This window comes from Thalassophryne amazonica, chromosome 21 (genome assembly GCF_902500255.1).
Source record: "Thalassophryne amazonica chromosome 21, fThaAma1.1, whole genome shotgun sequence".
NCBI lineage: Eukaryota > Metazoa > Chordata > Actinopteri > Batrachoidiformes > Batrachoididae > Thalassophryne > Thalassophryne amazonica.
The window spans coordinates 12,821,621-12,835,019 of record NC_047123.1 but is presented as its reverse complement, the minus strand read 5'-3'; positions in this window follow the sequence as shown (position 1 = coordinate 12,835,019).

Genomic DNA, 13,399 nt, shown 5'->3' with positions numbered 1-13,399 from the left:
GTTGTGATTTGGTGCTATATAAATAAAATTGATTTGATTTGATTTACAGTTTGAGCTGTAGCCAAATACAGCGATTGAAAATATCAGCCCAGCTTCAGGGCCAATACTGCCATGAACACTAATGCCCAGTAGATGGCAGTAGAGACTGTGAAAACTTGCCAAAACAAAGTTCCAGATAATCCATGTCTGCTACATTTAAGATGCGTGGAATTTAATAAACACAGACACAATAACAATGTCTATAAACTGAGAGAATATATTTACGAGAGTTTTAGGCACTAGAGTTTAATGCTGTTGTCTGTAGAGCCTGATCAGAGTGTTTCAAATGCATTTCTTATGTCGTGAACCCTATCCTACCCATAATGCATTGCTGAGCACAGCATATATCCACACTAAAACCTTAAAAATTAGCACATTACTTTAAAACTAAAACATATATCTGATATTTTCACTTTATAAAACTTCAGACATGACATTAATTTAAATAACTTGTCCGAAATTAGTTTGGTTAAAAGTTGAACCATAAGTTAAAAATGTATGCCTCTGGATGACTTGGGTGATATTGCCCTTGTATCAGTATGGGGTTAAAAGAAATGAGGTCTTTTTGTGGGACCAGTTCTCCTTTGCCTGCAGCGGATAGAGTGGTTTCTTGAAGCAGCTCTTCTGTTGCAGAGAGTAGAACGACACATCAGCTATGAAACATTTAACAGGTAGGTGCTTAACTGATTTTAAATGTTATAAATATTTGTAGCTATTCAGCTTTATTTACCACGTTAATTGGTCTAAAAATTATCGGACAATTTATCGCAAGAAAATTAGTCTGATAATGGTTTTTAAAGTTATCTAAAAAAATAATCTGATAATGAAAACATTATCATTGATAATTATCGGATTATCGGAACTGTGCCCACCACTGCATATATGTGATGACGTCTTTGTTTTTTGTTTTTTTTTTTTAAATAAATTTGCAAAAACCTAAAAAAAAAAAAAAAAACCTTTTCACATTGTCATTATGGGGTGTTGTGTGTAGCATTTTGTGGAAAAAACTTTAATTTCATCCATTTGGAATAATGCTGTCACATAACAAAATCTGGAAAAGGTGCAGCGCTGTGAATACTTTCTGGATGCACCGTAGTTAACATATAGCCAGATCTAGCGATGTTGGTGTTCATTACCATGGTCACAGAATTTTGTTAGGATTTTTAAATTTGTTTGTTAATGTTTAGTGTGATTATTTTATTTTGTTTTTAACAATAATTTTTTCTAACACCTTGTAACAAACATACGTACTGAACACAGATAGGTGTAAAAGTGTTGAGTTTAAAGAATTATTCAATCAATCAATTTTTTTATATAGCGCCAAATCACAACAAACAGTTGCCCCAAGGCGCTTTATATTGTAAGGCAAGGCCATACAATAATTATGTAAAACCCCAACGGTCAAAACGACCCCCTGTGAGCAAGCACTTGGCTACAGTGGGAAGGAAAAACTCCCTTTTAACAGGAAGAAACCTCCAGCAGAACCAGGCTCAGGGAGGGGCAGTCTTCTGCTGGGACTGGTTGGGGCTGAGGGAGAGAACCAGGAAAAAGACATGCTGTGGAGGGGAGCAGAGATCGATCACTAATGATTAAATGCAGAGTGGTGCATACAGAGCAAAAAGAGAAAGAAACAGTGCATCATGGGAACCCCCCAGCAGTCTACGTCTATAGCAGCATAACTAAGGGATGGTTCAGGGTCACCTGATCCAGCCCTAACTATAAGCTTTAGCAAAAAGGAAAGTTTTAAGCCTAATCTTAAAAGTAGAGAGGGTGTCTGTCTCCCTGATCTGAATTGGGAGCTGGTTCCACAGGAGAGGAGCCTGAAAGCTGAAGGCTCTGCCTCCCATTCTACTCTTACAAACCCTAGGAACTACAAGTAAGCCTGCAGTCTGAGAGCGAAGCGCTCTATTGGGGTGATATGGTACTACGAGGTCCCTAAGATAAGATGGGACCTGATTATTCAAAACCTTATAAGTAAGAAGAAGAATTTTAAATTCTATTCTAGAATTAACAGGAAGCCAATGAAGAGAGGCCAATATGGGTGAGATATGCTCTCTCCTTCTAGTCCCCGTCAGTACTCTAGCTGCAGCATTTTGAATTAACTGAAGGCTTTTTAGGGAACTTTTAGGACAACCTGATAATAATGAATTACAATAGTCCAGCCTAGAGGAAATAAATGCATGAATTAGTTTTTCAGCATCACTCTGAGACAAGACCCTTCTGATTTTAGAGATATTGCGTAAATGCAAAAAAGCAGTCCTACATATTTGTTTAATATGCGCTTTGAATGACATATCCTGATCAAAAATGACTCCAAGATTTCTCACAGTATTACTAGAGGTCAGGGTAATGCCATCCAGAGTAAGGATCTGGTTAGACACCATGTTTCTAAGATTTGTGGGGCCAAGTACAATAACTTCAGTTTTATCTGAGTTTAAAAGCAGGAAATTAGAGGTCATCCATGTCTTTATGTCTGTAAGACAATCCTGCAGTTTAGCTAATTGGTGTGTGTCCTCTGGCTTCATGGATAGATAAAGCTGGGTATCATCTGCGTAACAATGAAAATTTAAGCAATACCGTCTAATAATACTGCCTAAGGGAAGCATGTATAAAGTGAATAAAATTGGTCCTAGCACAGAACCTTGTGGAACTCCATAATTAACTTTAGTCTGTGAAGAAGATTCCCCATTTACATGAACAAATTGTAATCTATTAGACAAATATTATTCAAACCACCGCAGCGCAGTGCCTTTAATACCTATGGCATGCTCTAATCTCTGTAATAAAATTTTATGGTCAACAGTATCAAAAGCAGCACTGAGGTCTAACAGAACAAGCACAGAGATGAGTCCACTGTCCGAGGCCATAAGAAGATCATTTGTAACCTTCACTAATGCTGTTTCTGTACTATGATGGATTCTAAAACCTGACTGAAACTCTTCAAATAGACCATTCCTCTGCAGATGATCAGTTAGCTGTTTTACAACTACCCTTTCAAGAATTTTTGAGAGAAAAAGGAAGGTTGGAGATTGGCCTATAATTAGCTAAGATAGCTGGGTCAAGTGATGGCTTTTTAAGTAATGGTTTAATTACTGCCACCTTAAAAGCCTGTGGTACATAGCCAACTAACAAAGATAGATTGATCATATTTAAGATCGAAGCATTAAATAATGGTAGGGCTTCCTTGAGCAGCCTGGTAGGAATGGGGTCTAATAAACATGTTGATGGTTTGGATGAAGTAACTAATGAAAATAACTCAGACAGAACAATCGGAGAGAAAGAGTCTAACCAAATACCGGCATCACTGAAAGCAGCCAAAGATAACGATATGTCTTTGGGATGGTTATGAGTAATTTTTTCTCTAATAGTTAAAATTTTGTTAGCAAAGAAAGTCATGAAGTCATTACTAGTTAAAGTTAATGGAATACTCAGCTCAATAGAGCTCTGACTCTTTGTCAGCCTGGCTACAGTGCTGAAAAGAAACCTGGGGTTGTTATTATTTTCTTCAATTAGTGATGGGCTAGCTTTACAGAGGGCTTTTTTATAGAGCAACAGACTCTTTTTCCAGGCTAAGTGAAGATCTTCTAAATTAGTGAGACGCCATTTCCTCTCCAACTTACGGGTTATCTGCTTTAAGCTACGAGTTTGTGAGTTATACCACGGAGTCAGACACTTCTGATTTAAAGCTCTCTTTTTCAGAGGAGCTACAGCATCCAAAGTTGTCTTCAATGAGGATGTAAAACTATTGACGAGATACTCTATCTCCCTTACAGAGTTTAGGTAGCTACTCTGCACTGTGTTGGTATATGGCATTAGAGAACATAAAGAAGGAATCATATCCTTAAACCTAGTTACAGCGCTTTCTGAAAGACTTCTAGTGTAATGAAACTTATTCCCCACTGCTGGGTAGTCCATCAGAGTAAATGTAAATGTTATTAAGAAATGATCAGACAGAAGGGAGTTTTCAGGGAATACTGTTAAGTCTTCTATTTCCATACCATAAGTCAGAACAAGATCTAAGATATGATTAAAGTGGTGGGTGGACTCATTTACTTTTTGAGCAAAGCCAATAGAGTCTAATAATAGATTAAATGCAGTGTTGAGGCTGTTATTGTGACAATAAAATCATAAGTTCTATTCTCTGACACTTCTCTGCCTGAGGTTGACCTCTGACCTCTTGTCACCTTCTCTCGTCATCATAGCCAAGGTTAAGACAGCCAAGACCAAGGCCATGGCCTGGACAAAATGGGCGTAAAGGTGCCTTAAAGTTTTGGTGGTTTCCCTCCATCCTGCATCACGTTTTGAGAGCTCACTGCTCAATACAAATTTTCATTCAGCACCATCGTGTTTGGATTTCTTCATGAGTTATGTGAATGAATTGCAGTACATATTCAGTGGCATTGAAATGTTCATGCAGGGCTGTGACAACTCCAAAATATAAGGTTAACAGAACTAGATGCAGCCCATAGCATACATCAGGGATGGGCAACTGGCGGCCTCCAGGCCACATGCGGCCCTCAGCATCACTTGGTGCGGCCCGCAAATTAATTTCTAATTAATAACTAATTTTTAATCGCTGGCTTCACTGCTTTTGACCACAGGTCTAATTTTGCCTCCAACCGCTAGGGGGCAAGAGGCCTTTATCTAAGCAAGTAGTTGCTTTCTTCTTCATTGAACACAGGGAGTAGCTAATGCTAAGCTATTCATTCGAACAACAGAGATGTCTGCGCCAAAATGAAAACTTGACCAGGAAAACCGCATCTTTCAGGCAAGATGGGAAACAGATTATCTCTTCACAGAGTTCAAAGGCAAACCAATGTGTTTAGTGTGTCTTGAAACAAAATCAGCCATGAAAGATTTCAATTTAAGTCACCACTACATCACCATGCACAAAGACAAATACGAAAAATACTGCTATTTTAAAAATAGCTGCTAGAGCCGCAATCGTCGCTGACGTCAAAGGGAAAATTCACAGACAGCAGAGCCTTTTCACCAGAACTACCACTGTACAGGAGTCAGCTCTCAAGGCGTCTTATGCTGTTACCCTTGAGCTCACTAAAGCAAAAAAACCCCTGTCCGACGGCGAGATGGTGAAGCGCTGTGTAAGACAGATGGGTAAATCTTTCGGAGATGACATGGCTAAAAACTTTGAAACAGTGTCTCTGTCTCGTCACACAGTGACACGAAGAATTTTCGATATTCAAAGACATGTTGAGGAAAAGCTAAATGATATCATTAAGGACTGCAAATATTTCTCCCTGGCACTGGAGGAGAGTACAGATGTGACAGATGTGAACCAGCTCCTTGTTTTCACAAGAACCATTGACATTTGAAGTGCATGAGGAATAGACTGTGGACATCGGACATCTAAGCAGCAATTCCAGCGGTGCCTCCAAACATTGTACCCCTGAATATGGGGTAATGTGATGCAGTACATCTGAAAATATGAGGAAATAATCAAGAGAGTTATTTCTCTCACGCAGAGGTTTATTGCAATGAGGATAAATCCCGTGAAATCCCTCCAGTGGTGTGGGAAGACATTACAAGTTGCAAAAATAAAGGATCCCAGGATTACTAGACGATTTCCGAGAATGCGGTCACAATTCCTTTGAATAGAATAAAAAAAAACATTATTTATTGGCAGAGAGCTAATCACTATTTATTGGTACTGAGTGTAGTATTAAAGGTGTGCTACCCTTCTAACCTTTCACACAGTCAGCTTCCAGTTCCTGCATTCAGCTCCAGTTGGTTGTGAGACCAGTCAGGGGTTATGGACTTTGGCTCCTGTCAACCGTTTTTTGAGTAATGTTCTGTATTATGATTGTTGATTAGGTGAATTTGTTGATAGCTTCAAATATGGAGAAGACTTCTGTCTGGTGTTTAAGCTGCTGAACACATCTCTCCTAGAGTTTGTGGGAGTAAAATCCTCCCTCAAGTTGATGGAAATCAGGGTGATCTTGAAAAACCAGGGCCTGGAGAGGGTCAAGCTTAGTTCCCCTGAAAGTTCCCATCTGCGTGCTCGACGGAGCAATGGTTGAGACCTGTTGAGCGCTCACTCATCTGCAGTGAAGCAAACAGCGATGCTGTAGATTCACGGAAATAACAAATATTGAAAATCGTGGAATCAGAACATGTAAGTTGTGCAGCTTGTCAGTGAGATATTTGTTAATTTTGCATATGTTTATCAACTGCAGGAAATGTGTGACTTTGTGGAAAAATGTGTCCCTGCTTGGTGATGAAACCTTCAACAAAACATTATAAATTTCATTGAAATTGTTGAAGTTTTGGAGAAATGTGCTGATGAATACTGTGACCTTTGAGAGTCGACTGTGATTGTTTTGTAAAAAGGAGGGTTTTGATGGACTTTTTGTGTCAAGGTGATTCAGTTTGAACAACCTGTAATTGACTGAAAATAATTAAATTTGTGCTTGGAGATGCTTCAGTAAAATCAAACCATTATCATTTCATCGCCATTAAACATTGTTGCAATGTACTTTTTTTTGGGTGTTGCATCATTATGAAGTGTAAAATTCACTGATCATCCACATGAAATATAGAGGAGGAGGAGGAAGAAAATGAAGGCCTGGTGGACCAGAAGGAGGCCGATGATGATTACACCAGTAATGACCCCATTGTCCACCTGAAGCAGACACATGCTGCCATCACTCCTCTGCAGCAGGTAACAGAGGACATAAGTCCTGCTCTGGATGATGTTTTGATAGCACTGTGAGGGAAGCCACCAAGACACCCATGAGATCTCTGAAGTTATGGCTTTCTTCGATTGTAATTGAAGAAATAGTCCATAATGTAACCATAATGGTGGTGCAGAATAAGGCGGATCATCATACAAGAACAAAACAAATCTAGGCTCAAGTGTCTCATGTACATTCTGGAAAACTAACTGTAATTTCACTTGTTTTTGAGTCAAAAGTTGCACCATCTCCTCCACAATGTTGGGCTGCAAGCCCAACTAATATTTTGCAGAGATATACCCGCCCAAAAGCATTTGTCACTAATTACTTATTTAATGAATTAATTAATTAGTATTAAGTATTAATGAACTTTACATGTAATTATTTTAAAGTAGGGATGTCAAAGAGCGATATCACGTCAGATCAAAGCACATATGGATGATCGTAATTAAACACGAGTCGCCCCAATCGGTCTGTCAGAAACAATGTGTCAACAGAGCTGATTTCAATGACTCCATTCAATGTTCATCACGAGTGAGACGGCAGATTTAAAAATACACAATGCTCTGCCTGTAAGTAAGTCCCTTCGGCTGCTCCCTTGTTTGCACTCGGGGTCGCCACAGCAAATCCAAGGTGGATCTGCATGTTGAATTGGCACAGGTTTTACGCCGGATGCCCTTCCTGACGCAACTCCACATTACATGGAGAAATGTGGCAGGGGTGGGATTTGAACCCGGAACCTTCTGCACTGAAACCAAGTGCGTTAACCACTTGGCCACAATGATGTTAATTATAATTCGCTTGAGCAGCTATTTTATCTCTGACTTGCATTTTATCTTTTATGTGCTGTTAAGTGACTCGTTCTGTCATAATTATCTTGTCATTAAGACAGAAATATTAAACAGCTGCAGTTGTTCAGGAGTGAGGTTCCTGTAGAGGGCGCCACAGGTAAACACCTGTAGTCTCTTACAACCCTTAAACATGGATGAAAATAAATCATTGAGGAATGTTTTTACTCAAAGTAAAAAAAAAAAAATCAGGCTAAACACTGTCAATCATCTGTTTGAGGTTTTGTATTTCTGTGGATTTTTTGTTAAAGTTTTCACATCTCTCTCTCTCTCTCTCTCTCTCTCTCTCTCTCTCTCTCTCTCTCTCTCTCTCTCTCTCTCTCTCTCTCTCTCTCTCATCAGGACCAAGTGTGGACAACGTGGCCACAGCCCTGCAGCAGTCCTACCCACACATTTTAGCATGCTGGATTTTTGAGTCTCCAAAACTGTTATTAATGAAATAATTTTGAAATGAAATATGTTACATGTGTCTGTTGTGTTTTTAACAACCTAAAGGCAACGGTCGTCCAAATATCACCTTGCAATCGGCCATCTTTCTGAGCAGCCAGACAGAGTTTATTTGTTTGTTTTTATCACGGACACAGAAACATTCACTTCATCTGTATAACGGTGGTTAATGTGACGAGTGTATGTGTTAACACTGCATTCCGGAAGAAGAGGATGAAAAAGGAATGTGTGGATAAGGCTCAGAATGTGGTCAAAGCCCATCCATGGGCTGTGGAAGTCCTGCTCCAGCTCTCTTCATTGGAGATAGACTTCACTGCTCCTTCTGCTGTCTTTTCATCGCCTCCTTGACTACTCAGCCCACTTCTCAGCGGATGGCGCTGGCCGCTATAAGCGACTCAGGCAGGGCCCCACAATCCAAGAAGAGGAGCCACATCAAAGGAGAGCCCAACAGTCCCAGCGACGAGGCGGAGAGCAATCTTCCCAGTTCTCTTGATGTCTCCGGAGTGGCTTCAGCCCCCATCACGGAGGAGCAAGCCACATCCTCTCCAGAGGATGCCCCGGTAGACATCATCCAGTTACAACCGCTGTTCTTGTCAGCAAGGGTACTACTTGCCTCACCACCCACACCTTGGCATTATGGGAGCTTTTGTGTCAGTTTCAGGAATCATCCATGCCAAATCCTACCACACTTTCGTGCCCGGGCATAATTCTGGTGTTCAGACCATTTTGCCCCATTTGGCAGGCCTATCCCTGCCGGCGTGCTGCTCTATTCCTTCGTTTCCCGTTTCCAATCGTAGGGCAGATTTACCTCATGTGAAAAGCCAAAGATCGTTTTCAGGAGTGATGTGTTACTAGTTGGCCCATTTGAATAGCCCCCTGGGTGCTCCAATGAGTACATACTATTCCAATGTGCCCTGTGCCATTAGCAGATGAGCAGACGGAGAGCCTCTGATGACAATCTCACGTGCTCAAACAAAGAGTGTGTAACTATCAGGATTGCTCCACTAGTTTTCATGTGAATGTTACTGGATAACTCTGTTGCTTTCTCTGCGCAAAGCACAAACAAAATGCAGAGACAAACAAAACGCATAGACCATTTGTATATATTGTTCAAAATGTACATTTGTGTTTATTGTTTGAACCTTTTTGTTGTACATTCTTTCACACAAGACATCAAATTACATTTATAAAGTGTCAGAATAGTTGTTTATTATAGTTTGCTGTGTGTTTTGAATAAATGTGTGTGGAAAATTATTTTTTGCTTTATTTTTTCCTTTTTTATTTCTGATTGTAAACCTTTATTACACTTATAAAACACAACAAAAACATATATATTCTGAAAGCACAAGTTTTCCTGAAAAAAAGGAGACATAAAACTTGATTGTGGGTTGCAGGGAGAGCTGTTAACAGCAATAATAAACATTTATGCCAGGCAAGTGAACCGTCCAAAAAATGCCCTTGGACGCCAGAGGGTTAAGCACCGCCGAGGCTTTTGAGTAAAATCAAAAGCAATCACAAACCCCAAAACAAACAACGAGCCAGAGCTTCTGTCTTATGTAGTCAGACGGCTGTGAGCTCAATCCTCCTTCAGCAGAAGCAAGCAGAGCAAGCCAGCTGCTGTCGCCCAAAAGGAAGGAGAGAAGAAAAAAAAATAACTTACTTTCAACCTGCTAAAAGACAGACCACGTGGAGGAGACATGAAGTGCAACACACTTTTATAGTTTTACTCATAAACAACTAATTCCGGATAGTTTGTTGATATTAACGGTAACTGTCATTTTTACAGAGAGAAAATATCACACATATGACATAGCTTTTAAAGGAATGCGCTAAATTCTGAAGGTTTGAGCTTTTAACAGACACACTTGATGAAAGGCATTATAGGAAAAATGAGTCTCCTTCACTGGTTGGTTTATTTATTTGTAAAAACCAACACACAAGTTACTGTAACATATGTACTGGTTTTTACAAATAAATGTATTTTAAATGTCATTTTTTATTTGTAAAAAAAAAAGGCATTTGCAAAACTGAAAATTCTGTTTGTGAAGTGTAATTCATGACCAACATGGGCCGCTATTCACACTCCCATCCAGTAGATGGCAGTGCTCGATGCATTTTGACGGGGGTGGTGTTGATCGAAAGAGACATTTGAATTTCCCATGAATTACACAGTATAATTTTCTCAGTATCATATAATCCATAATAATGCAGGAGTTGAATGTGCTAGCTGTCTGTGTCCTTCAACAAGACAATTCAGATGAATTCATCTGAATTGTCTCAGTCAACCCAGCTGAAAACGGGGACCAGGTTTGGCTGGGGAAGTAACCTGTGATGGATTGGCATACCCTCCAGGGGGAGCTGTAGAATCCGCTTCATGCTGCAGTATCTGTTGATAAGCACAGGCACCAATGGGGCTCAGAGTTTGCATACCTCTTATGTCTTCTGTCTCTGACGCGTATTCAGCTGCATGTAGTGTGTGAACTTTTCTCAGTTGTATACAAGGGTAGATCAGGGGGTGAAGGGGGTGCATGCTCCCCACCTTATCATGGGCCAAAATCCCACTGAATGCTGTTTCCATACACGCCATGTACCAAAATACAGGAAATGGCACTTAAAAACATTCAACATTTTCCCTTGAGAACTGCAACCAAGACACATTGTCAAATTACTCTCCCCCAGTTACAGAATCCTGGATCTGCCCCTGGGTTTACAACCAGATGGGGGTGCTGCACAAGTGCTCCAGTGACAGACTGTATTTGTAAGCAGGGGTTTCATAAAGGTACAATGTAGACCTTCGAATGAAAAAATAAGCACATACTTTGAGAAAATGTTGAATTGCTGTCATTCTGTTGTGCATTTTCAGAAACAAAATTCATTCATTCAATTTCTACACCCACTTACTCTAGTTAAAGGTCACAGAGGGCTGGAGCCTATCCCAGCAGTCACAGGAGTAGAGGCAGGTACATGCTGGGCAGGACGGCAGTCTATCACAGGGCCACAGTAGCAGTGGTGGTCACAGCTTCCCAAAATGTTAGCTTCAATAACCGCTAATCAGCTAACTGGAAAGACATTTTTTATAACGCTCAACTGTTAAACCACCAAAAAAATGTATCGGAAGCTACACCTAACTGCTAACTTTCAGTACTGTCTCCAGTACACTCTCAGCTACTAACAAGCCAATTTTGAGTTTAAACACTGCCGGTGCTTCTGATAGAATCAAAGGCAACCACAAATCCAATCACAGCCAATGAGTCAGCGCTTTTGTCTTTGTGCGCCCGGCCTACTGCTGTAGGGAAGCATCATTTACCTTGACAACATACAGAGGTTCAGCTGTAAGGCAGATGTCTTGAAAAAGAAAACAAGTTTGACTTATGGTTTTGGTTTATACATCAAATTAATCCAGATAGAATAACTGTATTAATGTCAACGCTTAAAATGTACAAAGTGATAATATAACACATATCTGTTCATTTTAAAATAAGGCACTAATGTGAACACACACAGATGCCCAAAGGGATTATGGGTAAGTAGTGATGTGACAACCGTGTGATATAACCGGGTGCCAGTAGATGGCAGTGTTCTATGCACTTTAACCCCGGTTATATCACACGGTTGTCGACCTGAATCAGAACTTAACAGACTTTTTGGTTTTGCAAATGCCTTTATTTTTATTTCTTTTTTTTTTTTTACAAATGAAAAAAGTGACAGATTTTACAAAACACATTTATTTGTAAACACCAACACACACGTGACGGGGTGCTTGCAGCACCGCATCCCTCTCTGCCTTGCGTGCCTCTCCTTCTCTCTCCCTCTGTGCTCAGGGACTGTGTGATTACAGCGCACTGGTTCTCTGCTTGAATTCATATACACTTCCTCCTCAGTTGTAGCGTGGTTGAGGGTGCACATTTTGGGTCTATATGTCCCTATTTTTGGATATTGAATGTTGACAAACTCTCTTACCTGTTGTTGCGCAGCTCTCAGCTATCCTGACGGGGCTAAACTGAAGCACTTCCTGGTTGTGCTTTAAATAGCACATTGTGCCGCGCTTCAAGCGGTCAGCTGACCTCGGGCTGAACCATTTTTGTGTGTGTAGATTTGTTGTCTGATTTGTTACATTTTCTTGTTTATTTTTGGGTACCAAAGATGGGTAAGCAATTTTTCCTTGCTTGCCTCTACTGGTGGTTGGCTCTCACTGCGGTATTGTATCACTTCCTGTTCCGGAGCACAGCGGTGTTTTTCTGTATCTGTTAGCTGTTTAATCTGCGCAGTTAGATTGATCTAGTTATCTAGATTACGATTTGTTTCCCAGTGTAATCTTTACGTGCCTTAACTAAAGCACTCATTCTGCTGAATCACCTCTAAATTATTTACACATTATTCACTTTGCGTGTTTTTAGGAATCCGCTAGCTTAGCGTAGCTACTAGCTCTTAGCCGATTTAGCATGGCGGCTTCTCCTGTCTCTCCCGCACTTTTCTGCTCTGGGTGTGAAATGTTTAGTTATTCCTCGGCCTCCTTTAGCAGTAATGGTACTTGTAATAAGTGTAGCTTATTCGTAGCTTTGGAGGCCAGGCTGGGCGAATTGGAGACTCGGCTCCGCACCGTGGAAAATTCTACAGCTAGCCAGGCCCCTGTAGTCGGTGCGGACCAAGGTAGCTTAGCCGCCGTTAGTTCCCCCCTGGCAGATCCCGAGCAGCCGGGAAAGCAGGCTGACTGGGTGACTGTGAGGAGGAAGCGTAGCCCTAAACAGAAGCCCCGTGTACACCGCCAACCCGTTCACATTTCTAACCGTTTTTCCCCACTCGACGACACACCCGCCGAGGATCAAACTCTGGTTATTGGCGACTCTGTTTTGAGAAATGTGAAGTTAGCGACACCAGCAACCATAGTCAATTGTCTTCCGGGGGCCAGAGCAGGCGACATTGAAGGAAATTTGAAACTGCTGGTTAAGGCTAAGCGTAAATTTGGTAAGATTGTAATTCACGTCGGCAGTAATGACACCCGGTTACGCCAATCGGAAGTCACTAAAATTAACATTAAATCGGTGTGTAACTTTGCAAAAACAATGTCGGACTCTGTAGTTTTCTCTGGGCCCCTCCCCAATCAGACCGGGAGTGACATGTTTAGCCGCATGTTCTCCTTGAATTGCTGGCTGTCTGAGTGGTGTCCAAAAAATGAGGTGGGCTTCATAGATAATTGGCAAAGCTTCTGGGGAAAACCTGGTCTTGTTAGGAGAGACGGCATCCATCCCACTTTGGATGGAGCAGCTCTCATTTCTAGAAATCTGGCTAATTTTCTTAAATCCTCCAAACCGTGACTATCCAGGGTTGGGACCAGGAAGCAGAGTTGTAGTCTTACACACCTCTCTGCAGCTT